Genomic DNA, 27,271 nt, shown 5'->3' with positions numbered 1-27,271 from the left:
TCTGCCATTAGCAGAAAACATTAGCAAGTAAATCCCATCATATTAAAATCAAAAATTATAAAATTATATTCTACTAAAATTTACATTACTTTTTGAAATTTTTTTGAAAAAAAGTTCAATAAATCCACATATTCTGCGCGATAGTTAAAAAATTCCATATACTTGAAAAGTGCGGCCCCAAATGTAAACCCTTCTGACAAATAATCTCGCCTTGTTTGGCAAACAGTTCTTGACCAAATGTAACTGTAAAGATGTGAAAGATGTGAAAGTCCAGTAAGGTGATAATTTTGACAAAATAAACGTGATAACTTATGCCTGCGAGAGTGATCAATTTAAAATATTCAGGTAATTAACTTTCAATTTTCTCACCGGTTCTCAGCTTTTGTGTTAAGAAAATGAAAAGGTAAGTACGTACGGCTTTGTAATTATTAATCGGCTCTCGAAGATTTGATGTTTTCAGTTTTTAATTGTAACGCCAAACTATTCATTTGTTAGCACAGGTATCGCGCACCGTTGCGGAAAATCAAATTAAACGCTTGACAGAACATGAGTTTTTTTCATGTTCCAACTATACGCTGACAATTTGTAAATGAAAATGTAATACAAAGTGAACTTAGGCCGCACGTGAAAGCATGTTCAATCAAATTTTGTAAAAACTGAACACTGCTTTGTAATTACTCTTTATTAAATTGCACAAATTTTGCCTTCAAGGGGTGATTTTTCAACAGTCGAAAGTTGAAAATAATGATTTTTGCTCAAATCTGCTGCAAAAGTGTGATAAGTTAGACAATTACTCTATTGTAATTTTGATGTTCGAGAAGTCAACAAAAATTACATGTTCGACAAAACATAACATGTATAACTATAGCACTTGATGTTAAGAGAGTTAATTTTAAATTCCAAAAAAAAACTAAGAACTATAGGCAGTTAATAATAGATTTGAGAGAAAACGTGCTTGATAATCGTAAACTGTGGTTAATAAATAGTTTAAAGCTTTCAGCAACTGTTTTTAAATTGGACCTTTAAAGCTGAACTATGTGTTGAATTTTCAATTTATTCCATTATTGTACTTGCGTATTATATATTAAGACAATGCAATAAGATAATAGCTATAGCTAAATGCACGCGTGAATGAAAATTGGATGAAATGCAGTGTTTAACTTCAGTTAGTGATGTTTGTTTAATGTTTACCCCTTAGTCCATAAATATGGGAACGTTCATCGTCTTTATCTTAGCGTTCAAGTACTCAACTCAACAAAAGCAAAGCGCGTACAGAAAGAGTAATTAGATTGTTTGCTTGTACGACATCAGTTATGAGAAAGCGCGGACGTGCGAAAATAATTAAATGGCCAATATCAAATATCATTTCTGTTTTGGTAAAAAGTAAAGGTCGTGCTTAATTCCTTTAATGATTGTATTACACAACACGCCAAGGGGTCATCAAAATTACGCAGCAACTGCATAAATGCAAAAGTAAGTCCTCGTGCCCATTTTGAGGTGCTACGGTGAGGGAGATCATACATGATCCTTGGGTATAACTACTAAAGAAGTAACCCGGGATCTTGCAAAGATCTCAATTGTATTTTAAGAGTAATGTTTTATGAAGGGAGAAAAAACTGGATATAAACATTCACTGCAATACGAAGTTTTTGATGTGATGTGAGGATCATTCGATTCAAATCATTTGTTATTTAATATGTCTCTTTTAGTTGCTGCTCAAGTCCAAGCTCAGAAGCATACAGCCTTCTTAGAAAAACATCAGTTCTGGTTGCCGTAATTCAAGTTAGTAATCTCAATGTAAACTCTTTTCTAAGTCAACTAGAATTCAATTCCATCTAAAACCTTCAAAAAACACTTTTTATATCCCAAAATCTTGGTTTTTCGGAAGAAAAATCCGGTCAGTTTAAGTAGAATTTTGCCTCCATGAAAATTCCTGTTCTCGTTTTTCAATCTTTTTCTCACTGATTCATGACACTTTATCTTGAGATTCGCAAATTGAGCGTCCACGTCACCGACTGACATCTTTAATTGGACCAGCAGAGATAGTGTTAAACCCTTGCTTGCGTATCAGATAGTGATAATTATCATCTGGATTCTGTCGTAGTCAGTATCAAAGTTAGGTACAAATAGATAATACAATTGGCATCTAGAGTGAGAAGAAATAGAGGAATGTGTTCAGCAGACGTGAAATTTTTTTACACTCCCACTTATCTGTTGAATACTCGACTCATAATTGAAATTCAGAATGATTTAAGTCGGAAAAAATATTTAGCTGACACTTGTTTTAAGAATTTTGAAATTCAACAAAAAACATGAGACTATAACTTTGTAAGAAGCAATGAGGAATATCATTGTACTATCGGCCGTTTAAAAGGTCATTAATACGAAGCGTTAATTACATAAAATTGCTTCGAAATTAGTAAAATTTGTCATAAACTTCGAAAAATAGCCAGAGTTGACACTGCTAAACAATTTGCTTGATTATTCCAACTTTCTCTTTCAATCAACAGGCAAAAGTTTTCAAAAAGATTACCAAAATTGAACGCACACTTCACATGATAATCTCTATTAATGAACCTTTAAGTGTGTAGTCAGTTATAGAGATTGCTTATACCTGTCGCTTTCGCAGCTGAACAAAAGCAACGACTCGATGACTTGCACACTTTCAAAACACTTTTGTCTGAATCGACAAGTCAAAACAGCAGCAATTTAAAAGCAAACAATTTCCAATCAGAAGATTAATTGGTAACTTCCAATCAATTACTTTGGCAAAAACGATTTTAAATTGGATGCTGTTTGGGTCAAAAGTTGAATTCAATCTTACCCAAAATTTCCTGGTTTCATTTTAAAGTTACCTTGCTCAACAATCATTCGCAATCTGAACCAAAACAAACAACGAAAACAAATTGCAGTTCATTTTTCGGAACTTCTCGACAACAATTTTCAACTAGCATGTAACTGGCTGACCAACTAAAAAAAATCTAGGCTTACGTATTTTCGGCATTACATTTGACAGGGCAATCCTACACAAAATAACAATAATTAATTTTCCGGTGCTAGTTTATCCAAAGAAACAAAAATGTATATTTCAACTAATAACAAGCAAACTAATAACTGAACCAGCGAGAGCACTATTAGACCTGACATATTGTCTGCTTGCAAGTGTCTTTTGAAAGGAGGACAAATTCTAAACTATGTTTTCCTCAGCCAAAAAAAATAAACGATTTACAAAAATTCAAAATAAAGAAAACAAGAAAACATCTCTACCACTTTCAAAACACTAAAAGCATTAAAAAATCAATTTCATCGAACAAAACATACAGAAATATTTATGAGAATCAGTTTCTATTATTGGTTGATATTTTTTCTTCAAAACCCATAGATGGAACTACACGAAATAAAACAATTGCTCTATTAAATTATTAGGTGTGACTTCACTTCGAAAAACTAAAAATTATTTGAAAAAGAAGCCGAAATTCTCAAAATGTTGACCATCATTTAAAAAAATGTAATTTGCTGCTTGTGAGCAATAATTTTGCTCTAAAATGCGAAAATATGATTAAGCACCGTTTTTCACAACATTTGAAGAGTATTGTAAGCATTTTTACATCTCAAACCAAAACACGTTTTTGCGCCTCGCTCTGTTTCCGTGTGATCAAAATCACGGATGTTTTGCCGAAACTTTTTTTTAAACAAGTAAATTAGATTATAACCAAAAGTTTAAAGACGCTTGCATAAAAATTGACTTAACGAACACTTCGCGATTATTTCTCTCTGAGTGCCAAAGAAGACAGCTCCCGAACAATACTCAAACTCTTAGAAATTTAAAATCTTCGAAGAAAATATTCGAAAGCAGCTCAAAAGCTCCCTAACTCGTCTGTGAAAAATGCCAATAAACAAATCGTTTTGTTATATTTGTTTTTCAAGTTTTTCAAAGCTCTACGCTAAAATGATTTTTCGATGGCGTTATTCGATCGTTATTTTTCGATGGCTGGGTATCGTAAAATTTGTCGGTGCATTACGTTTCTACAGAGCACAAATCTTTCAATGGCGCCGTTCTTATGACAATTGATGTCTTAATGACATTTTCAACAAGCTCAGATTTTCTGCAGCTCCACCTTTTTTCAAAATGATGCATAACATTTTGATTCAATTGTTTATAACCGTTCACAACTGCACAAAAGCTTATCCTTATCCTGAACCGAAATGTTTTTATGTGAATAAGAAACAGTTACTTGTTGTCATGAAGATTTTTTCAATCAAAGACCTTGTTGTAAAGTGCGTTGATTAAATTTTTTTTAATTCTCCGCAAAAATGGCACACAATTTCAAAATAGTTTGACTGTTATATATCTATAAAGAAATAATAGACATGAAGTTCTTCTCCAAACAAGGCAAACGAATATTGACATAGATATTTGTTGGAGCTGAGCGTAAGGAATAACAAGCTTGCATAGGCGGGGAAAATAGAAACAAAACACTTTCTGTTGTCTTAGTCATTTTAATAGTTATAGTTCTAGTTCTAGTTACAGTTTGTCACGTGAGAAAAAAGAGAAAAGGGGGAAATAACAAAAAGCAACACACAGAACTCAACGTAGTAGCCGCAGAAAACGGCTGAAAGTATAACTCAGCAAAATATTGCAAAAAAATTGTCTTGAGCAGTAAATAACGTGTTACTGTGTCTTGAACTAGAAATATTCCTGAGCAGTAAATTGTTACTGTGTCTTGTATTCAAAATATTATTCTTGAGCAGTAAATTCTGTTACTGTGTCTTGTATCTACGAATTATTGGAGCTGAAATTCAACTGTTACAACCCCAACTTCTGGCATTCTCAAATTGTGAGTACAAAAGGCAAAAGCCAACTTAAGTTTAAATTTAAATATTTTTGCACAAACAGATCTTAGACATATATCTTTGTCTTTGATTTGTTTTTTCTATCGGATTGAACTGGTATACATAAAGAGATCCCGTATTGTGTGATCTGTAGCAATCCAGTTCAAATTGATAGTTGAAAAAACTAAGATTAGCCAATAGTTACGAACTAAAATAGTTAATGCAACGGTAAGTACAGCAGAGCGGATATACAGTTACAAAAGCGAACTGCATAAACGAAGTATCCGGACAGATTTTGTAACCACTCAGAACGAACTGGGCGGTGTAAAAGTTTCTTTGTGAAACACAAGGAGAGCAGCCGTTACATTTGGTCCGCCGACCCGGACAGTGGAATAAACTGCTGTCCAACCCAACAGTCGAAGTGACGAAGTCATCGACGAACGAGAACAAAACTCAACGAGCAATTCAACAACGCAAAGCCAATTAGGCAAAGTGCATTAGAAGTTGAATAGCAAGGCTTAATTAAAGCAATTAAACAAAAGGTACTGCAGATATTCAAGCTGCAGTCCCAAAGTACAAACGCAGTGACTCCGTCACAGAGTCAGGACATTTTGCTTAGACAGATTAGCAACTCCGAAAAACAAATCAAAGCAAAAATTTAGGAAGGCCAGGAACTAATCAGAAACAACGATAGATCAAGCAAACTCAAGACCATCTATAAACAGGTGCTGAAACTTGACGACTCTCTTTGCATTCTTAACCGAAAGCGAGCAAATTTTCTTCGTGATTCTGAATTGTTTGAACGTTACGAAGCCGACCGACTAAATTTCTTGCAAACATTAAACGCAGATTGGTTACCATACATTCACGGAGAAGCAAACATGACGGATCAACAGAATCAAACCGCACAATTGACAAGCGATGCAGAACCAACTGCCGCTAAGTCTTCACAGTCTGTTGTGGGAGTTTCTCAACAAACTGCTGAACATGGAAACCCAAACAGGGACAATGATTCAAAGGCCTCCTCTGATAAACGCGCTAAAAAAGCAGAAAAGCTTGCGACTCTAGAGAAAGACTTTGCATCAAAAATGAGGTTGAAGAAAATTGAATTCGAATTGAAAAGGAAGGAGCTTGAAATGGAGATGCAACTTTTTGAAGAAGAAGATGCACTGAAACTGGAATACGAGAAAGAAGCTCTTGACGCAAGAGCATCAGATTCTGATGATAGTGCAGCCCCTAGTATGCGAAGTAGATCACCATTCAACTGGAAAACCCCGAAGAATAAAGATGTTTCCGGTTGGCTCGATAACTCGAATAAATTCTCCAACTTGCACGGTTATAGTTTCGAGCGTGCGAAAACCAGGATCGACAACAATTATCCCAGGGTAAGCTTCAATCGCGAAGGTGTACTTAAGTCACGGTCACCAAGTGGAGAGCGTGCCAGCGCAGCCCGGGAACAAGACAAGTTTAAGCGCAATAAACCAAGCAGTAGCAGTCAGCTACCTAAGTTGAAGTTGAGTTCATTCGATGGAAATCCCCTAGAGTGGCCGGAGTGGTCGAACATGTTCAAAGCAACGGTTCACCATCGCGATATACCCGACTCAGAGAAAATGAGCCACTTGAAAACTTTGCTGACAGGTAAAGCAAAGTCAGCTATATCAGGAATGGGCTATTCGGGAGAATTCTACGCTCAAGCGTGGGAACTCCTGGGACGGAAGTTTGGGCGACCTTACCTAATTGTCGACGCTCAGCTTAACATGTTGCGCAAACAACAACCAATTCGAATGCACGACTCAACGGCTATAATTAATTACTCAATAACAATCAGCAACCTAGTTAATGTACTGAAGCAATACAACTATGAAGGCGATCTGCAATCAAGTTCAACACTGCAAGTGGCAATTGAAAAACTGCCCCCAAACTTGAAAGAAAAGTGGTTCTTCTTCGTTGACGAGTGTCAAGAAGATAGACCCGATCTCACTCTCCTTGAAAAATGGTTAGCTCGAATGGCTTTTGTCCATGAAGGAATGCCATCAACCAAGAGCGAACGAAAGGAAGATGATCGACCAAACGCTAACAAGGAAAAACGATTCTCAAAATCGTCAAATATTAGTGCGAGTTCGAATGCGAACGAAACGAAGCAAATGCAGAACAACAACTGCCCACTAGCGGATGGCACTCATAAAATATGGAACTGTCCAATATTTAAGAATATGAATGTCACCGATCGCTATGCAGCAGTGAGAAAGTACGCTTATGTTATGGATGTCTGGGGAAAGGGCATGCAATCAAAGATTGTAAAGTCCACCCGTGCGGTATAAATGGATGTACCAAAAAGCACAACAGAGTGCTACACTCAGAAAACCAAATGGACGAGGGTAGTCACGCAGTTAATGTTAGCGCAGCAACAATCAACCAGAGTAACCAAGTTACTAGTTTTCTTCAAATAGTTCCTGTATCGGTTCAGAGTGGTAGTAACAGGTTGACTACCTACGCTTTCCTCGATAGTGGGTCAACAGTATCATTCATCGATCAAAGTGTCAAGGATCAACTACAAGCCAAAGGCATGGACGTTACCTTGAACATAGCTGGCATACATGGGACCCAAGATTTGAGGACAGAGAAGGTTCCTATCACAATAAAGGGCCTACATTCAAAGGTGCATTCGATTGAAGCGTTTGCACACCCATCAATCTCGTTGGGAAACACAACATATGATTACAAGGAACTGAGGAACAAATTCAGACATCTGAATGTTCTCACTAACAGAACATTCAACCTGATGGAAGTAGGCATCATACTTGGACAAGATGCCTACGAAATTCAACGTCCATTGGACTATAAGATTGGAACACGAAGTGAGCCTTTCGCCGTCTTAACAGAATTAGGATGGGTAGTCAGTGGTCCCATGACAGGCAAGAAAAGTCAAAATGTTTGTCATTTTGCCTTCACAGAAGATGTGAAAGTGGCAGAAAATATCCAATCATGGTGGGACATAGAAACCTATGCTTCCAAAATAAATGTTGTAAGTCAATCAAAGAAAGAGCAGCAAGCTCAGAAATTTCTAGAGAGCACGACAAAGTTTACAGGCGAGCGGTACGAAGTGGGCATGCTCTGGAGTGAACCAGAACCCAATCTCCCAAACAACTACGGCTCGGCCCTTGGTCAGCTCTACTCACTGGAACGAAGATTCCAACGAGACCCAAACTTAAAAGAATTGTATCAACAGTCAATTGATACAGATGTTGAAAAAGGATTTGTGAAGATCCTTGGCAAATCGGAAGTCAAAGGCACTTTCGGAAAGGAATGGTATTTGCCACACCATCCAGTACTAAACCCCAACAAACCGGGTAAAGTTCGCCGTGTTTGCAACGCTGCAGCAAAGTACAAGGACATATGCCTAAATGACAAGTTGTTAGCCGGACCCGATCTACTACACGGATTGATCGGAACAATATTCAGATTTCGAGAAGGGCCATTTGCCCTAACCGCAGATATTGAATCAATGTTTCTGCAAGTGCAAGTTCCTGAACGGGATAAAAGCTGCTTGAGATTTTTGTGGCGACCAACAATGAACGAACCTGTGCAAGTATACGAGTATCAACGTCATGTTTTTGGAGCAAAGAGTTCACCAACATGTGCCAACTACGCTCTGAAACGAGTAGCGATCGATAACGAGGACGAGTTCCCAATTGCAGCAAAAACAATCCAAAACAATTTCTACATGGACGATTTCATCAAGTCAGTCGAAACACCTGAAGAAGCAATCAAGGTTTTTAAACAACTGCAACCTCTTCTCTCAAAACATGGATTTGAACTGAAGAAGTGGATCACCAACAGCGACGTGGTAACCAACGCAATCCCAGAGGACTTAAGATCAATCAGCAAAACGAAGCAGGTTGAAGTAGAACCCAGCCAGGAAGGGTCATCAGTGCTTGGGCTTCAGTGGACGATTATCGATGATAGTCTACAGGTTTGTAGAGGTACAAGCAAAGAAGTTGAGACCCCAATCACCCAAAGGAAGATCTTATCTCTAGTTTCTTCAGTGTTTGATCCTCTTGGACTGTTTGCACCATTCAGTGTCCATATGAGACGACTCCTGAAGAGCATCTGGACCAAAAATGGACATTGGGACAACTCAGTAGAACCTAACGAAGAAGAAGAGTTTCTGAAGTGGAAGGCACAGCTTCCAGAAGTAGCAGAAACCAGCATTGATAGAAGATACTTCAGCACAGCCAAGGACAAATGGGAACTTCATGTGTTTGCCGACGCATCTGAAGATACAATGTGCGCAGTGGCATACCTACGTTCAAAGCCCAAAGAATACCCAGCAGACTTAGCATTTGTAATCGGAAAGTGTAGAGTTGCACCAATGCGACACCTTTCCATACCACGCTTGGAACTACAAGCAGCAGTGATGGCGGTGAGACTTAAAGAACAGATAGTGAAGGAACACGAATCGAAGATTCAAAGTTGTAACTTTTGGACAGACTCCACTACTGTTCTGCAATGGATTCATAGCTCCCACCGTAAGCAACAGGTGTTTGTTGCAAACAGAGTAGCTGAGATTTTGGATACAACTAATGTTTCACAGTGGAAACATGTGAGTGGTATTAACAATCCAGCTGACATCGGGACACGAGCGATCAATGTTGACGAACTTAAGAGAAGCGAATGGCTCACTGGGCCGGCCTGGTTGAAGCAACGAGAGAACGAATGGCCTGAACAGTTGAATTTAACATTTGCTTCAGACGAACAAAACAACGAAATGGTCTTCTCAGCAAAGGTTGAAGAGAAGAAGCCGATGATTCAGTGGGAACGATTTAGCATTTTCAATCGACTAGTAAATACAATGGCATACGTACAGCGTGTATTCAAAAAACACAAACCGGCAACAAAAACACTAAGTGTTCAAGAAAGAGAGGATGCACAAGTAAGCATATTCAGACTACTGCAGCAAGAACAGTTTACTGAAGAGATGAAATCTCTCAAGGCTGAAAAAGAAATTCCAAAAAACAGCAAAATCCTCCAGTTTTCACCATTCATAGACCAGCAAGGACTTATTCGTGCCCAAGGCAGAATAGGTAAAAGTCAATTGACCTTCGAAACGAAGCATCCAATACTGTCACATTGGAAGCACCATGTAGTTGAATTATTCTTGCGAAATGAACATAGGAATAGTCATCACGAAGGTACTGAACATGTCAGAAACATAGTTCAGCAGAAATTCTGGATCCTAGGCATAAGAAATGCTTTGAGATCAATCAAAAACAAATGCATTAGATGCCGAAAGGGAAGAGCCCAAACAAAGGCTCCAGTAATGGCAGATCTACCTGAAGAACGATTAGTGGCATCAACAGTGTTCTCGAATGTGGGTGTAGACTATTTCGGACCATTCACAGTAAAGATTGGTCGAAGAAACGAAAAGCGTTGGTGCTGTCTATTCACATGCCTTACTGTACGAGCGGTACATATAGAGATTGTACCAAGACTAGACACTGATAGTTGTCTGAACGCAATTATGCGATTCATTGCTCGAAGAGGCAAACCGGTCAAAATGATTAGCGATAACGGGACAAACTTCGTTGGAGCTGAAAAAGAACTGGCAGAGTATATAGCAGCATGGAACAAGGTGCGAATTGAAGAACATCTGATTCAACAAGGTATCAGATGGAAGTTCAACCCACCTGCATCACCACACTTTGGAGGAGTGTGGGAAAGACTGGTTAGGAGTTGCAAGAAGGCAATGTACGCAGTGCTGGGCAATCGATCAGTCACAGAGGACGTTCTGTCAACCACGATGTGTCTTGTTGAACAGACGCTGAATGCTAGACCGCTGACACAAGTCAGTTCTGATGCTACCGATTTAGAAGCTATTACTCCAAACCATTTCCTACTTGGCAACAAGAACCTTTGTTTACCGTATCTGTCAGGTGCAGAGCAATTTGTTGATCATAGAAAGCTCTTCCGACAAACACAAGCTTACGCAGACCTCATCTGGGACAGATTCCGTAAAGAATACTTGCCAACGTTGAATAGTCGAAAGAAATGGCAGACCACAACGGACAGAAGTCTTCAGCAGGGTGATCTTGTGTGGTTAGTGGAAGACAGTGACAAACGTGGATATTACAATCTGGGTCGAATAACCGAAACCTTTGAAGGTTCCGACGGAGTGATTCGATCAGCGAAAATCCGAACAAAAGATGGATACTACAAGAGGCCCGTAGTGAAGCTCGCTCCATTACTACCAACTGACGATGATGTTTTCACGAAGGAAAACAGGGCCGGCGATGTTGGAGCTGAGCTTAAGGAATAACAAGCTTGCATAGGCGGGGAAAATAGAAACAAAACACTTTCTGTTGTCTTAGTCATTTTAATAGTTATAGTTCTAGTTCTAGTTACAGTTTGTCACGTGAGAAAAAAGAGAAAAGGGGGAAATAACAAAAAGCAACACACAGAACTCAACGTAGTAGCCGCAGAAAACGGCTGAAAGTATAACTCAGCAAAATATTGCAAAAAAATTGTCTTGAGCAGCAAATAACGTGTTACTGTGTCTTGAACTAGAAATATTCCTGAGCAGTAAATTGTTACTGTGTCTTGTATGCAAAATATTATTCTTGAGCAGTAAATTCTGTTACTGTGTCTTGCATCAACGAATTATTGGAGCTGAAATTCAACTGTTACAACCCCAACTTCTGGTATTCTCAACTTGTGAGTACAAAAAGCAAAAGCCAACTTAAGTTTAAATTTAAATATTTTTGCACAAACAGATCTTAGACATATATCTTTGTCTTTGATTTGTTTTTTCTATCGGATTGAACTGGTATACATAAAGAGATCCCGTATTGTGTGATCTGTAGCAATCCAGTTCAAATTGATAGTTGAAAAAACTAAGATTAGCCAATAGTTACGAACTAAAATAGTTAATGCAACGGTAAGTACAGCAGAGCGGATATACAGTTACAAAAGCGAACTGCATAAACGAAGTATCCGGACAGATTTTGTAACCACTCAGAACGAACTGGGCGGTGTAAAACTTTCTTTGTGAAACACAAGGAGAGCAGCCGTTACAATATTAGAAAGCTTCTTCAATTGAATCGGGAACCATTATTTTTCAGATTTTCACTTGTGAGTATAACAATCTTGAAGTCTTGAAGTTGTTTTGAAGAAGAATTCAAGTAGGCAATAATACAGATGAGACAGACGTTCACATTCAACTTCAACACAAGCATCAAGGAAAATGATCACTGTTTTCAAGATTAATGTCGAGAAATAATCAAAGCTACGGGTATGCACAAATCAAATCCAAAACAAAATTTCGTTCGCGAAAGGCCCCAAAAAAACTAACCACTGGTTGCCCATATTCCAGTGCCCTTGAGACCTGTATTCCTTATTAACAAGGTTAAAAATTCTCGCAACCAGAAACAGAAGAAAGTCCTGAACAAATTTTCTTAAAAAATTGTTTTGCAAATAGATAATTTAAGAAGGCAATTTCTAAAATTTTTTTGGATATTTTGAACTATCACAACTTAACTTTTTCGGCGGATGTTATGTTTATTTAAGTTCTCCCATGAAGTACCCGTCCAGGCCGAAGATCGAAATCTCCCTTGAGACCGAAGGAAGTTATAAAATAATACAAATTGAAAGGGTCTCTGCCTCACGTCAAGGAATTTTTCAAAATTAATCTAAACCTTAACTTGAGTTAATATATATGTTTAAAATATATCCAATGTGCACAAGGGCTTGCTTCAATTTGCTTTTCGTAAAAAATACTTTTCTTATGCACACTTTAGCACAATGTAACATTTTTACGCGCTCATTTAGCATTGTTGTTAAAAACGCAGCGCTTCTGTTACCATTGTGCAACCAGCTGTTGTTCACGAATTTCGATTTTTTTTGGTGGATCTTGTTTATTCCTACGATTGATTAAACTTCAGCTCGCTCCAAGTTTTAATACATCTAGATTTACCAAAATCCGAGTCTAATCTATCAACGTTCAAAGTTTGTTTCACTCAAGCTCAAAATAAAATTTTGATTAGAAAACGCGTTTAACTTCAACAGAAAGACACAGAATTTCATTATCACTATTTTAAAGATTAATATTCAGACGGGCGCTAAACACTAAAAAAACACAACACCAGTGAGTAACTCTATAATTACCGATGTTTATTCATGTTTTTATATTAAATCCAATTTGCTTGGGAACTTGCTCCAATTTGCTTGTCATAAAATTTACTTTTTTACGCTTAAGCACTGGGGAACACAAATTCTTTTATCCGTTTTCCGGCCTTGCTGTCCACAATGCAGCACTCCTGTAATCATTTGACGAGCTGCTCTTGTCTACGAATTTTGAATTTTTGTCAAACTTGGTTCATTCTTACTTGTTTTATCATATTTCATCAATGGCACCACTGTTGAGCGTTTTTGTGACGATGAGAATTATTAAGCTATGATTGAAGATTAAAATTGACTGTTATAATTGTCAGTTAAAATTGACAGTTACAATAAACAATGACAAACTGGTAAGTTTTGTTTTACTGTACTGTCTCAAGAAAAATGATTGCTCGGCGTAGTTCTACTTTCACGGTAGTCTCTTCGTCCGACGGTCAGCTGTCACATCTGTTGGTATGTAGATCACCTTAATTGCGTTGACGTCTACTCGTTCTTGTATAAAGTTGTAATTCTTGTCCACATAAACCGATCGTTTGTAAAGCAAAAACTGTTGCCTTTTCTGATGAAACTTTGGTAGTTCTCTCCGATAGGTTTGCGCTCAAACTTTTCAAAACCCAGCTCTTTGAGAAGACCTTGCAAGAAGGTTGCTTCTTGGATTGCGGCTGCTGGCCCATAAAACAAGCCATTACAAGAGAAGGGTCACACAGTCTGTTGCCTCATTTGCCAGCTTGGAAGAGCAGCCGGTCATCAAACGTCTATCCTTGACATCGCCACTGCAGTCTGCATGTGTTCCTCAATTTGAAGTTAGCTGTTGGTCATTGAGAAAAATGGTCTAAGAGTTTTTGGATGCTGTTGTTATCTCTTTAGCGCTGATGCTCTTGAGCGCTTTCCAGAAAAATGCTCAACAGTCATGAAATGTGACAAAACATTTTTGATCTACATTGTATGGTCTAGTTTGCTTCGCAATATAAAGCAAAGGATATACAAGACTTCAAATTGCATGTGCATCAATTCTGTCTGGGTCTTCCTCTGCTGTTTCCTGGTTCTGGTTCTTTTCGGCTGGTGTCTTACTAAGTTTACAACCTTGCATTTCCAAATGTTGTAAATCTCTCTGTCTTGACAATTCTTCAATTAACGTTATATCATTTAGGTTTGTATATTTTTAATCTTTAGAAACCATTCGAGTTTCCCCTGTCGTTCAAATCAAACTCCGCCTCTTGAAACATTTTCAATTCATTAAATTCTGTTCCTCTAGTTCCGGCGATAAATAAGTCGTCAACAAAAATTAAAGAAAACAATTTGTTTGGCATTTGTTTTTAGCAACAGACAATAGCCAAGCTTGCTTCCTTCGAACCCCTGCTCAACTAGGAAACACGAGGTTTACTCATATTAATTTTCGGCTGTTTGTTGATTGTTTGGAGATTAGGGATTTCAGAGATTTTGCTACATATCAAGCTTTAATTTTGATATTTTTGTTTGATTTTGCTTGCCCAACATCCGGAAAAAAGTTCTGTATTTCTTTTTTTTTAACTAGATCACAGGCTTAAGTTTTTCGCTAACTAAAAAATTCAGTTTTTGTTGTTGCAAAAGTTTTTTAATCTTGTTTCAAAACAACTGCATCTTGAAACATTCTAGCGTCAATAAACTTGTCCGTTGTTGAGTTTTGTATAAAATGATTTAAAAATAACGTTTATTAGGTGCCCGATGGACATCGATTGGAGCAGTTTACTTTTCCTTAGGATGATCTGTTTCTTAGACTTTTCATCTCATCGAATTTTGACTAAACCTGCGTGCTCTTTACATTTCCCGCGAAATCAGATTTTGACAAAAACTGCTTCTCATCTGAAACCTTGATGCTTCTCATCTGACTTTTTCATGTTTGACAGGCACCGGAATTTTAAGGGATGTAACTTCGGCTCTTTTGCTATTACTGAGAGATTTATATAACCTTTACACTGGGGTTGTTTTCCTTTTTGGTCGTAGACCTGGTTTTCTTTCAACTTCTTAGTCAACTTCAGTATCTAGATTTTTCGATTTATCCTCGGTTCATTCTCTTCCATTTAGTTCTACCTCTGAACTTAACTCACTTAGGCTGCCTTTTTAATTCGTCTGACTAAGCGAGCAAGAAGCTGTCTTCCATTACTTCCCTTTAATGCTGAAGTCCTGGTAGGCTGTGCCCTTTCAACCTGATGCTTCTGGTAACAAAATCTATTTTGTCCTTATATTCTGTAGCAAATAGTCTGCGGTGTTATCAAAAATAGGCAGTGAAGAAGCCCTTTGATGCTTTTGCAATAAATTAAATTTTTTTACCGGAATAGTTTTTTTACCGGAATTTTTTTTACACGAACAGACACCTTAAGATTGTGGTTGCACAGTTATTTTTGAAAAAAAAACTCTTTTGAAAGCTGATTTTGCTTTCTTGCCATACATCTAGGTTTCGAGCGGAGCTCTTTTTATCCTCTGCTGTGTCCCAATAACTTTTTGTCAATATCGAATCTATCGACTTTTCAGCTTGTGTTCTACTGTTCTATTGAAGCGTTCTGCAACACCCATTTGAACAGGTATCTCAAGAAGAGTAGACCTTCAAACTATTTTCAGCTTATGAGAAACTTTCTTAAGATCTAATTCTATTACCTGCCCTGTTATCAGTTCGCAAAAATTTTGGTCAACATAGTGGGCGACAACTTTTTTTGAAAGGTTGCCAAGCTTGAGTTTTGACTTTGCAAATGAAATTTCATAGCTATTATCTGCCGAACTAATCAATAAAAAGTGTTATCTTATCTATTTCTACCGGTATTTAGTGGATGGACTCACTTCTCGAAGAAAGTCGGAAAATATTTTGGAAAATTTGTTTGGGTTTGTTTTCAGTTATTATGGGTAGAAGTACTTTTGATTTTGACTAATGAGCAAGCTTAACAAAATTCAGATTATTCAGACGTTTCATCCTTAGTATGTGCTACGTCTCTGTAGCTTAAATATCCAAAACTGTATTGTCAAAGGTTAGATGGCTCCCATATTAAAATGAGCACCCACTCATTTTTGAAAAGAGTTGGGTTTCTCTTCTATAGGATAAATAGAAAAAGTTGTCCTTTTCAAGATAATCTGAAGCTTTCTTTGCTTCCTAATTTCATTGCCGATTGAAATTTTGTGTAAAACACTTCAGGTCAATTTTGAACCAAACTGCGTAATGGAATGAAGTTTGTTTTGTACTTAGGTGTACGTGGAAATTTTTCAAACATGGGTTTGTGTTGACCATCTCTAGCGTCTCTTGTTTGAATATCGGAATCTGCTATTCCGTCTACCTTGGTTTTGTTGCTATCATCTACTGTAAGGTTGTTTCGAACAATTTTTGAACAGCTTTCTGCTATCGTCCTATTGTCAGTACTGCCTGGGTCCATCACTAAGTCATTTTTGGAACTTTTAATCACACTTTCACAGCTTAACCTAGATTTTAGAACTTTAGTACCCCTCTGTCTTTCATTACATAAAAACACTAATTGGCTCTTTGCTTAGCTTAATCTACTCTCAGCATCGTCTTTTTTGGTACAATTATCAGTTAAGTTCACAGACTTGTTACATACAAAACACAATCTGAGGTCCTTTCAACTGTTAGACTGAGTCACATTCTTCCTAGAAAGTAATTTGAACAAAAAAATGCTCACCAATTTGATGAGAGGCAGTTTTTTTGACCACGCGCTGACCGCCCTCAACTTCATCTTGTCGCGGTTCCTCACAAAGTTTGAAGAAAGTGATCTCAGTTTCACAAAGTTTCGAGCAGAGTTGAAAGTTTCGTGGCTCCTAGACCACAATGCCCGCAGTGTCGTGGAAGCCCGTTGAAAAGCATAGCATTGAACAGTTTCCCGGAGGGTTTTGCAGTAGCTGATGCTATCGAGTAACAAAATCCTGTTCCCTGATGATGTACTGGTGGATCGCTTAATCTTCACGCAGTTGTTATTTCGCCACTTTAGTTTCCACAACCAAATTGCTGTTGTTGTCTCGTCGTTTCTAAAGCGTTGTTACGCAAGTTCTAATTCTTTTTTATCCTCACCGAGTTAACTTCTGCTGCAACAAGGATGCCTTATCAAGATCAGGCAGCTTGCGTCAAGTGCCATAGCCAGGTACCACCATATCTGGATTTTGCCTGACTCAATCTATCGCACAGGCGGTGCTCTAGCTTGTTTCTCTGCCTCTTGTTGTTTTCTGCGTTTACCATTGAGATCTTCTGCGTGTGCTGCTTGTCGCACACGTAGCACACACAATTGTGCTTGTGAGGATTTGTTTCTGCAGAGTCGGACCAATGCATAATTCATGTTTTGCTATTCCCCTAAAAGCCGACCGTATCAAGTTGCTGGATCTCTCCACTTGTGACTTTCTTTCTACTTTTGACGTGACATTAAAATTTTATCTCCTGTAAAATTGTTTTTTAAAAGATAAAATTTTAAGATGTCTTTTACCTTTGATCTAAGAACTCTCGTCAATTTAACCAACCAAAACTGCCAACAGATACCACACTCCGAACTACCATTGTATTAGCGTATCATTGGTCTGGAGACTGAGCTCACAAACAATTGGAAGGAAATTTAGGAAACGGTAGCGCAACAACCCCAATGAGGCGGTAGGAGTTATGGCACGTTACAAATTAAAGTGGTTTGAGCTCAAACAGCTTTCAGAATACTGTTAATACGTTTCCGGAGATTATCGAAGAATGAAAAGTCAAAAAGAAATGATCATCCTTATAGTCCGTGCATTTAAAATTTTTACAGATTACATTGGGAGAAGACTCGCGTATCAAAAATCTGCAATTGTCGTTATAAAATGGTAAGTTTCGTTTTCTTTTTCATTTTATCATCATACTTCAATTTTGTATATACTTTTTTATATACTACACTATAACCGCGACTATGCCAAAATACAGAAAATAAACGTTTTATTCGAATACCTTTCTCTAGTTTGATTGGCATAATTTGGCAGAGTGGCTTTCTAAGAGTTTCACAAGTCAACTTCTTTCTATTTTTTCACAAGTGCGCTTTCTATTTTTTATGATTCAATTGCTATGTCGCGCAACTGAATATATTTGTCCAAGGTTTTAACGTGGTATTTTAAATTTTTTCTAAATTTGCCTCTATCTACCTTTTAATTTTTTTATTCAGCATGTATTGCCTTGTGGTGCTATGATTTGTTGCCATGATTTTGTAAAGTTTAATTGAGGAAGAACTTACTTTGCTTTGGTACAAAAAATCTCTCTAACAATCTTTTTAAAAAAGTGCAAGGGTTTCCGGAAAAACTCAAACCGACATTGTTGGCTGGTCAATTGATATAACGTGAAAAATATCTGAGTTCACAAAACCATCTCAAGCTTCACTGAGGTAAATATATTTTTAAATGAAAGATTTCATCACTAATACGTTTCTAAATATTATCTGGCATTCTTAGTCTGTTGTCTAGACAGGAAAAAAGTAGTGCTCAATCGATTTGAAAGCAGATATCTCCCCGAAATTTTTGTCAGTGGTCAACCGACATTATCAAAAGACCACCTTGCTAAAGTTATCAATTTCATTTGCACAATGTCAACCCAATTTAACTTCCCCCAATTAGGACATTGTCCGAAATGTGTGGCTGTTACTGTTTAATCCTAAATTACTTTTTTTCCTTCATAATCTAATATTGTTCCAGTCTATCTGCTAGTCGGTTTTTTCGCTATTTTCAAGTTAGAGTGAACCCTTGAAATATTCCATTAAACGTATCTGTTAAATATAATACCATCCATTTTACTACGACCGTAAAAAACAAACTAAATCCAAACAAAAATTGGAAAGTCTTTTTAGTATAAAAATGAGATGTAGTCATAGAACTGTATGGTAGCGAATGGTAGCGAATGGTGTCAAAGTCATAACAAGTTTTAGCTACCCAAAGAAGGATTCAGGCGCTTGTGAAGAGAAAATAACTGGTAAAAATAATAAAAAATAAATACTAAAAAAAATTAAATAAAGGAATAAAATTAAAAAAAATAAAAAACAATTAAAAATAGAAAAAACTGATTTTTGTGCAAATATGAGAACACAATGATTCAAAGAAATAAGTTTTTCAGTAAATTTTTCACCGTTTGTTTAGGTCAGCGATATCTTAAAATAGCGTGGTGTTTTAAACCCCCCTAGACTAGCACAAAAAAGCGAGGAGATTTCAAAAGACACTCTTTTCAAATTGTTTTTAATGTTGAGTGAGAACTGTGTGTGTCCGTTTTCGTTGTCCGAAACTTGGTGAAGTTTAATATATGTGTTTTAATTTTGTCTCTTCACAAACGCCTGAATCCCTCTTTGGGCAGCTAAAACTTGTTATGACTTTGACACTATTCGCTACCATTCGCTACCATACAGTTCTAAAACTACATATTTTTCTACTATTAAAGACTTTCAAATTTTTGTTTGCATTTTTTTTATTGTTTTATTGATTAATTTAAATAATGATAGGTCTCATCTGTTGCCAGTGAGGCGTTAGTGAAGGCAAAGAAAAACTGATTCATAGCATTTTGTTTGCATGATTTCGACAGTTTTAGTTTTCAGAAGCTGATTTTTTTTACCATTTATTGCATTTTTTCTTTCGTAATGATTTATTCTATAAAAAAATTTTTGTTGCACAGATCAGGCTCTAATTCACGTACTTATTATCTGTCCGGTTTTCATGAGTTAAAGTCAATGTGTTGTCATATTTTATTTAATAATGTTTGATTTTCGCACTTATTGTCAGTTTTGGTATTCTTGCCATATCACTTAGTCTCATTAATGACAATTTTCATCAATTTCAAAGAGTGCTAAAAAGAATATACGTTATATCATAATATTACAATTATTAATTTCTACGGCATCAATATTCTTTCAAAAGTATCAGTGATTGCTTTTTGATTTTTTGTTGTTTTGCCACTTTTTCTCGTTAATGCCAACCTTTAAAGTTTGCCTATGAGATATAAAAATTTAACTGATAAATTTATTACAGTTTGCAGAACTGGACAAATACGTGATACTTGAATACAGAAAAACAGTCTTTTTTTGCCAAAGAAAAGCGCTTTTTTCAATATCTTTCCTGTTGGTTAATCCTGAGGCCTCAGATGAAATTATAATTTGCTCTTTGATTTGGGATACAGTGGAACTGTTTTGTCTGTTAACTGGAAAATTGATGCAATCAAATCACCAGTCGTTTATACCCTCAATTAAGAAAAGAATATCTGAAATCACGAAAATTTTCTGGAAAAGTAAGAAATCCTAATTTTCTGTAGATATCAATAAATTCAAGCTATAATTTATCACTTTAAAATATGTGTTGCTTTGTTTGCTGTGTTATCTATTTTATTGAAGTCGTTCTTTAAGGTTCACTCGAAATCATAACAGATGAAAAAAGCAACTTGACTTGTTAGCTGCCAAGTGGCACTCTGTTTAATTAGTTTTCCAATTGGTCCTCAATTTGACTTGCAATTTTTTTGCAGTCATTTCAATTTTATTAGCTCAAATAGTAGCAGAGCCAATTTTTTGTGTTTTTTTTGTGAATTAAAAAAATATGTTTTTTTTGTAGCAAAGTACCTTCCAGTATCATCTCGGAGTAATTAGGGATCGCATTTGAGAGGTGCTTGAAACCACCACAGATGGCCCCTTTGCAGCAAATTCAAAAAAACAAAGATAATGCTTAAGTGTCATTTTTTTCAAATCTGCTCCGTTCTTCTCATCTGATGCTCGGTTGACTTTTGCACATACATCCAATTTCCCATTGCTCCAAAATTGATTGAAACAGGGTTATAAACATATTTAAATAGAGCTAACTTTTCTGCAGTTTAAAACGAAAAAATAGTTTTTGATTTACTATAATTTGTACAAAACGCAAATTGTGCGAATATAGGACACAAACTCGAAATCACTGAAATTAACATCTTGTGATGGTGACTTCGTTCAAAATTATAAATTTTGATAGCTCTCGACTGTTTTTTATTCAGAACAAATTAAATTGCAACTGTTAAAATTATATCAACTCTGAGGTTTTGGATTCTTTTTTGGTTTTTTGAAAAAAAAAATGTATTCAAAGTTGTTACGGAAAAATTGCCTCATTTCGAGCTTCGAAAAAGTGACAGTCAGGACCATTTGACTCAGAATAAAAAAAAGTTTTTGACAAACTTGTCGCATGTTGGAAGGATCATTCTGTGTTATGCACAGTCTCGGGCGGGCAGTCTTGTTAAAAAGCGGGTCAGAAAGCATTTCTACATGCATTTATCTAATCTCCTCAATAGTAGCGTAATTAAAAGTTTTGTGACGTGACTCTGGTTAAGTGAATGGCAAAATCCTCACGTTCATTGAAGATCAACTAGTGATTTTAGTTATGTACAGTCTTTAGTTTTAGCACAGTCACGTAGTCTTGCTTGCAACGCGCACTTAGCAAGTTTTAAAAAGCTGGCTGTCTTAAAATCTGGCATCGTATATAGAAAAAACTGAGATTCTACAATCAAGTACTGTAAAGATCTCTATGTTCCCTCTCTCATATCTACAGATACCCACCGCTATGAGAGTGGTAAGCAGAGGAAGGCAAAGAAATTAGGATTTAACTTTTTATTTATCATCCTGAGTCTCACTTCAAAAGTCTAAAACTGCAAACTATATTTCAGAGATAAATTTCCGACAGGAGGGTTGAGAACACTGTAATTGCAATCTAAGCTAGTTCCCTGCTTTCTAAACGCAAAACTTGACACAAGCTTGGCCGAACCTAAACTTGCTTACCAACTTCAAATTGTCCGCCTATTGTAAGCTGTCAAATTTCAAGGACCGATTATACGCATACAGCCTACCCTCAGTGTGACCATTGTAGTTAATTTATAGTGACGCATGGTGATTTGTAATTTGATATTTTTAAAATTATTTAACATAAATTAGTTAACATAGGTTAAAAATAAAATATTGAAAAATTAAACTAAAATTCACCATGCTTTATTGTTCCGTCCCCACTTGTGGGGGGAGGAACTATATACTCAAATGGGTTTTTTTGTTCAGACAATTTTGGCCGATCGATATATTCATCGTAGAGAAATGTTAGTGGTATCATTTAAAAACTCGTCCAGCGTAGAATTCGATTTAAAACTTTTTTTAATTTAGTGTGTTTTTCGAGATGTTATCGAGGTTTAAGGTTTTGTGTGAATGCGTGATATTTGGCATGATTTTGTTCAATTTTAGGAGCATTTTCGATGAAATTAAGTTTTTTTTCTTGGAAAAATAGTTATTCAAATTCATTTCCCGCCACAAAATAAATCAATTTTGTGTTCCTAACAGACGAAACCGATTAAAAGAATAGTTCTGGTCACATAGGGAAGTTTATCATCAAAAAAATTCGAATTCTAAATGAGACCGCCTTTTTAAAAACGTTTCATACTTTTTTTTGTTTTTTAAGTCACCTAGAGGCTAGTCATTCTTCAAATCGAGGTTCCGTTAACGACAAACCACATTTATAGTCAAATAAAGCCCAATCAACAAATAATTCGTTTTCAAGGAATCGCTAATGTTTTTTTTTGGCTTCGACTCTCGATTGAGTTTCGTAATTTTAATGGAAAATTTCTTTTTTTTTAGTTTTTACAAATCCTGTAGCACAAAATCGTTGACTAAAACTGCAATAAGTTTCATAATGAGCACTAAGTGAACCTATCTAGTGCTTTAAATAGACAGCTAATGACTGTTAAGAATTTGAAAACAAATTCTCGGAAGCTTCTTTGACATTAACCAATGATGAAACTATTTTCGTGAACTGTAAGACATTCTCAGTAATTACAGGACCCCCTCCTTCCTACTGCAACCAAAGTGCATCTGGTTAGCAGTTGTATTTTCTAACTCTTGGTCATTTGACTTCAATGCCACAACATTTCAAAAAAAACTTTCAAAATTGTTTGACATTTTCGTATTAATGATACCTTTTGAAATCTTATCACATTATCTTAGTAATGATAACTCCTAATGGCTTTTAAAATACGTTCAATAGATCATAGATAAAGTTTTTAGAGGAAACTTCTGGTTTAAATGGCTTCAACACTTTCTTTCATTTTCTACTGATTTTTTGGTTTTTGCCGATATTTATTGTTGTTTTCATAGTCATAGGACTTAGTGTGATGTCTTATTGCTTAGCTATGCTTGCCAAACAACATAGTATTTCTATCGAAGCATAACTGAGCGTATTTATTAACATACGTTTAGAGCTATTGAAATTAATGGGTGTCAAGACTTGAACAAAAATTTTTTTTAACATTTAAAAAATTTTACCAATCGTTTACTTTCTTTCGTGAACTAAAAGTCAGTCCCAGTAATTTTAGGTGCTTTTCCCGTTCTAGTTTAAAAAAATTTGATCTAGTTAGCGGTTTTACCTTCCTACTATTGGTTTTATGATTTCAATGCACGAGTTTTCATAATTATTTTCTTTGAATTTTTGGATACTTTTTACTTAATCTTAGTTCCTTTTAAAATCTTATCACATTATCTTAATATCGATAGCTCCCATTGGTCTATGGAAGACGTTCAATGGATCATAGATAAATTTTTTCAGAAAAGCTTATGGTTTAAATGGCCCCGACATTTTCCTCTATCACTTTTCAGAACTTTTGGATTTTGCCTGTGTTTGTTGTTGTTTTCATAGTCAGTGACCTGTTGTACTGTCTTATTGATGACTTATGAATGACAAACACAGTTGTTGTCCCATAATTTAGCGTATTTATTGGCTTCCGTTGAAATCTATTGAATTTAAACGCGTTGATACTACGGTTTTCTCAAAATGGTTGTGGTTTTAATTTAATTGTTAATATTTGTTGATTTTTTGAAGTCATGTTGCTAAATAAGAATCCCATTGTTGTTCAAGAATTAAATGAAAATGGAAAAATTTTCACAGAAAAAATTTTTTTAATCGGCTTTTCGCTCGACACTTTTCTCGCTCATTTTTTTTTTTTGAAAAGTGGTTTTTGAGTGTTTTTGTTGTTCTTTTCGTCAACTTGTAACTTGTTCTCACCATTGAGAGGTCTCATCGCATTGTCTACTGATATTAAGTTGGAACTGATGTGTTGTTTGTTGATTATGCGTTTTCATAAAAGTTTTGTGAGTGGTATAATTGTTTCTTTTTCTCTTCTTTTAGCACCTTCGGGTAATAACAGATCCCAATGATTTTCAAATGTGCCCAAAATGAAATTATTCATTTTTCAGTATAATTTTAGCTGAATTAGTATAGATAAAAACTTAAATTTAAATATATATATAATACAGATAATAGCTAACGATTTTAATGTCTTCAATAATTTGTGTGTTCGAAAATTGTTTGTAAATTTTTTAGTTTTTCTGCATCTTTAGTCCGGTCCATTCGCATGGCTTAGTCTAACCGAAGACAGGTCCCATTTCTCGTAGTCGTTTTGATGGCAACTTTCATGAGTGTTGTATTGAGGCAGGGGCATTATGTAATTCAATTAGTAGTCAGGTTTTGTAACGAGTTTTTTAAGGTCAAACATCTATTTTTATTATCTCTTCATTTGGTTGACCATTAAGTCAAAAATGTTGATGAGCTCGGGTAGGAACATCATGTACGAACGCACATTAACGAGTCTCCTTGTTTATTATAATATGAATAATTAACGAATATTATAATGATTACACTGAGGCTTCTAGATAAAAAAAGATTTAAAAGATCCAATATGTCTATTAAAAGGCCTTCTTTCAAAAAAAAAATGATCGGAAAGTCTAAGAATAGCTTTAAAATATTAATTTATGATCATGTCATTATATGCTAATGACGTAACGCTTTCTCCATAACTTTAATCGAATTCCTCAAAAAGTGCAGACTGTTATCAGACAATTCTTATTACTTTTAATCTTAAGGTGTAAATTTATAGCATGCTTACCATACTTTGAGTTGACGTACAAGACGCTCTCTGAAAGTCAAATGAACTGGCTGGCGGGACTATTTTGAATTATAAATAAGATAAACAAGTTAAGGAAATAAATTGAGAAATGGGCTAAAATGACTTCTAAGGCATGTACATATTAGGTTAAGTGGTTATGTGAAATTAAGTTCTACTTCTGGTCTGCTGACTCCAAAATAGCCTAACATAGCACATGGAATTTAGAGCAGTTATAGGGTCATATTGGTATTCGAAACTATCTTGTGGGAAAATTAGGAGCTGGGAGAGAGCGGGAATGAAAAATACTGGAAAATTGCTTAGAAACTTCAAAAAAATGAGTTAAAATGAGGTAAAAAGAGGGTAATTGAGTGAACAGCAGAAGAAACTGGGTTAAATCAATAAATCAACCGAATTCGCCTTCTCGTTTTTGGGCAAATTGATCCATAATTTGGGAATTTGGGCGAATTCTTTGTGGTCATTTCATATTTGGACAATTTTTCTTCATTTTTGTCAGGTCTCTTTTGTGGTGTTATATTTCAATATGTATGTTTTGTTTTCAAAATACCCAGACCGTGTTATAGTAAGACGAGGGAAACGTGAACAGAAAGGTGTATTGATTGGGCAGAGGGGTAGGAATAGAGAACCTAATAATAAAAGATAGTGATCGATTGTATTTTATTATTTCACGGAATAATTAAAGTCAAAAACAGTACAACAACTCGGAGTGCAAAATATTTGGGCTGTAATAAACACAGGAGCAGTAATTGCTTATCAGAGGAGTTTAAGCTGAACAATTGTTAATACTACCTTGTACTAACTAGTACTAACATACTATACGACGAAGCAATCACTCTTTCTACTTACTGCCTTATTCCCAGCAAATTTCACAACTTGGGAAATTCTCAAATTACTCAAGCTAATCCAGGAGACTAACGGTTGGGGGGATAGAGCAGAAGGCGAACAGGCATGAATACATACATACACACACACACACTCAGTTATAGTTAGTCAGCAATGAGAAATGTTACGTAATCAACGTGTATATTATACTTCCTACTGACGAAATAGCCCCAAGGATCATTCCCAAAGCTGCTTTTCCAAGCAGAGCAGGATTTGGTCACAGGCAAGAACTATATATTCAGGGGGACAGTTTAAGTTTAAATAAATCTTTATTCTGGCAAACCGTCCCCTAAATATGACTTGTAATGGTGCGTGTACCAATGAAAACAAACTTGTAAAGGGCACGAGAAAGATCACAACCTCAACGCTCTTCCAAACAAACTTTAATCTTCCTTCTTGCTTTCTATCTCTGCAATCTTAATTTAAGTTCGTCGAAGATTTCAAATTTAACAATTATCGAATTTGAAGTCTAAATGAACATGAAAAGCATTATTATAATTGAAATTGTCAATATGTTAGCACCACCCTTGTTTAGAGAGCCCATAAAATCGTTTCCGATGGACGCAGTAGGCGGCCCCCTCAACATGTCCGGATCTAAAAAGGGTTGCTGAGGTGTTACTCGAGCGGGAAGGAAATCGATTTATATTCTGACGAGGCGAGGGGATATTCGGGCTAAAGTAAGATTCACCGTTCGCTTGCTGGTGAGCTCCTGTAACTAACAGTTCATTTCTCTTAGTAGAGAGTTTAACCTTTACACAAAACAAAGTGCGAAATCAAGCCCACTTGATGGATGGGGTGCGTTCATTACGATCCAAGAGCAAAATATGAACAGGGTCGCGGTCGAGTCCTGGTTCTGATCAGAGCCAACTTTAGTATGTCAGGCTTCGGATATCTTGTGAAGAATGGCTTAAAAGGGACGCTAAAGTCCATGAGCTTTAGACTAGTTGGCATAATAGTTAGAGCACTAGTTTTCGGTTGGGCAAAAACCTGGAGGCAACTGTTTGTTTGATATCAACTTTGACCCAGCAATAACTATATTCCTGTTCTTTTGTCAAAATGAATGAATATATATATATATATATATATATATATATATATATATATATATAACTTAAGAGAAACGAAATTCTACACGAAGCATCACAAAATACAAAGGAAAAAATTTCCCATCAGAAAGAAATTAAAACCGAAAAAACCGATAAAATTTAAATCATAAATATCGGCAGTTTTGATCAGTTGAGTTTCAAATTTTTAACCACGTGTTATAATTGTTTTAGTTATACACTGTACTCAAGAGGAATTTGGGAGAACTCAGGTATTACAAAATGGAAAAAGATCTTCTATTTTTCTCAAAAAACTCACAATTTGAAATTTTAAGATTTGAGAAAATGATCGTAATTTTTAATGGATGCTTTAAAAAAATTCTTTCTGAAATTTGGCTCAACGAACAGAAAATTCCTCGAAATAAACTTT

General features: G+C 36.0%; 2 protein-coding genes across 4 annotated transcripts in view; one reads left to right on the top strand and one right to left on the bottom strand.

Annotated features, from left to right (window-relative positions):
• Window positions 1–25,789, bottom strand: part of LOC142344586 (uncharacterized) — a 90,867-nt gene extending 65,078 nt beyond the window's left edge. For 2 of the 3 annotated variants that reach the window (XM_075396374.1, XM_075396375.1), the window contains exon 1: window positions 163–888. The gene's annotated coding sequence lies outside the window, so the exon portion shown is untranslated. Of the gene's footprint in view, window positions 1–162; window positions 889–24,898 lie in introns of those variants that run through there. The other variant, XM_075396376.1, reaches the window with a different exon arrangement.
• LOC142344587 (soma ferritin-like) overlaps window positions 1–27,271 on the top strand; it is a 320,547-nt gene that overhangs the window by 140,306 nt on the left and 152,970 nt on the right. The window lies entirely within an intron of this gene.

Source organism: Convolutriloba macropyga, chromosome 8 (genome assembly GCF_964194025.1).
Source record: "Convolutriloba macropyga chromosome 8, txConMacr16.3, whole genome shotgun sequence".
NCBI classification, from domain to species: domain Eukaryota; kingdom Metazoa; phylum Xenacoelomorpha; order Acoela; family Convolutidae; genus Convolutriloba; species Convolutriloba macropyga.
This window is presented reverse-complemented; position numbering and strand designations above follow the sequence as displayed.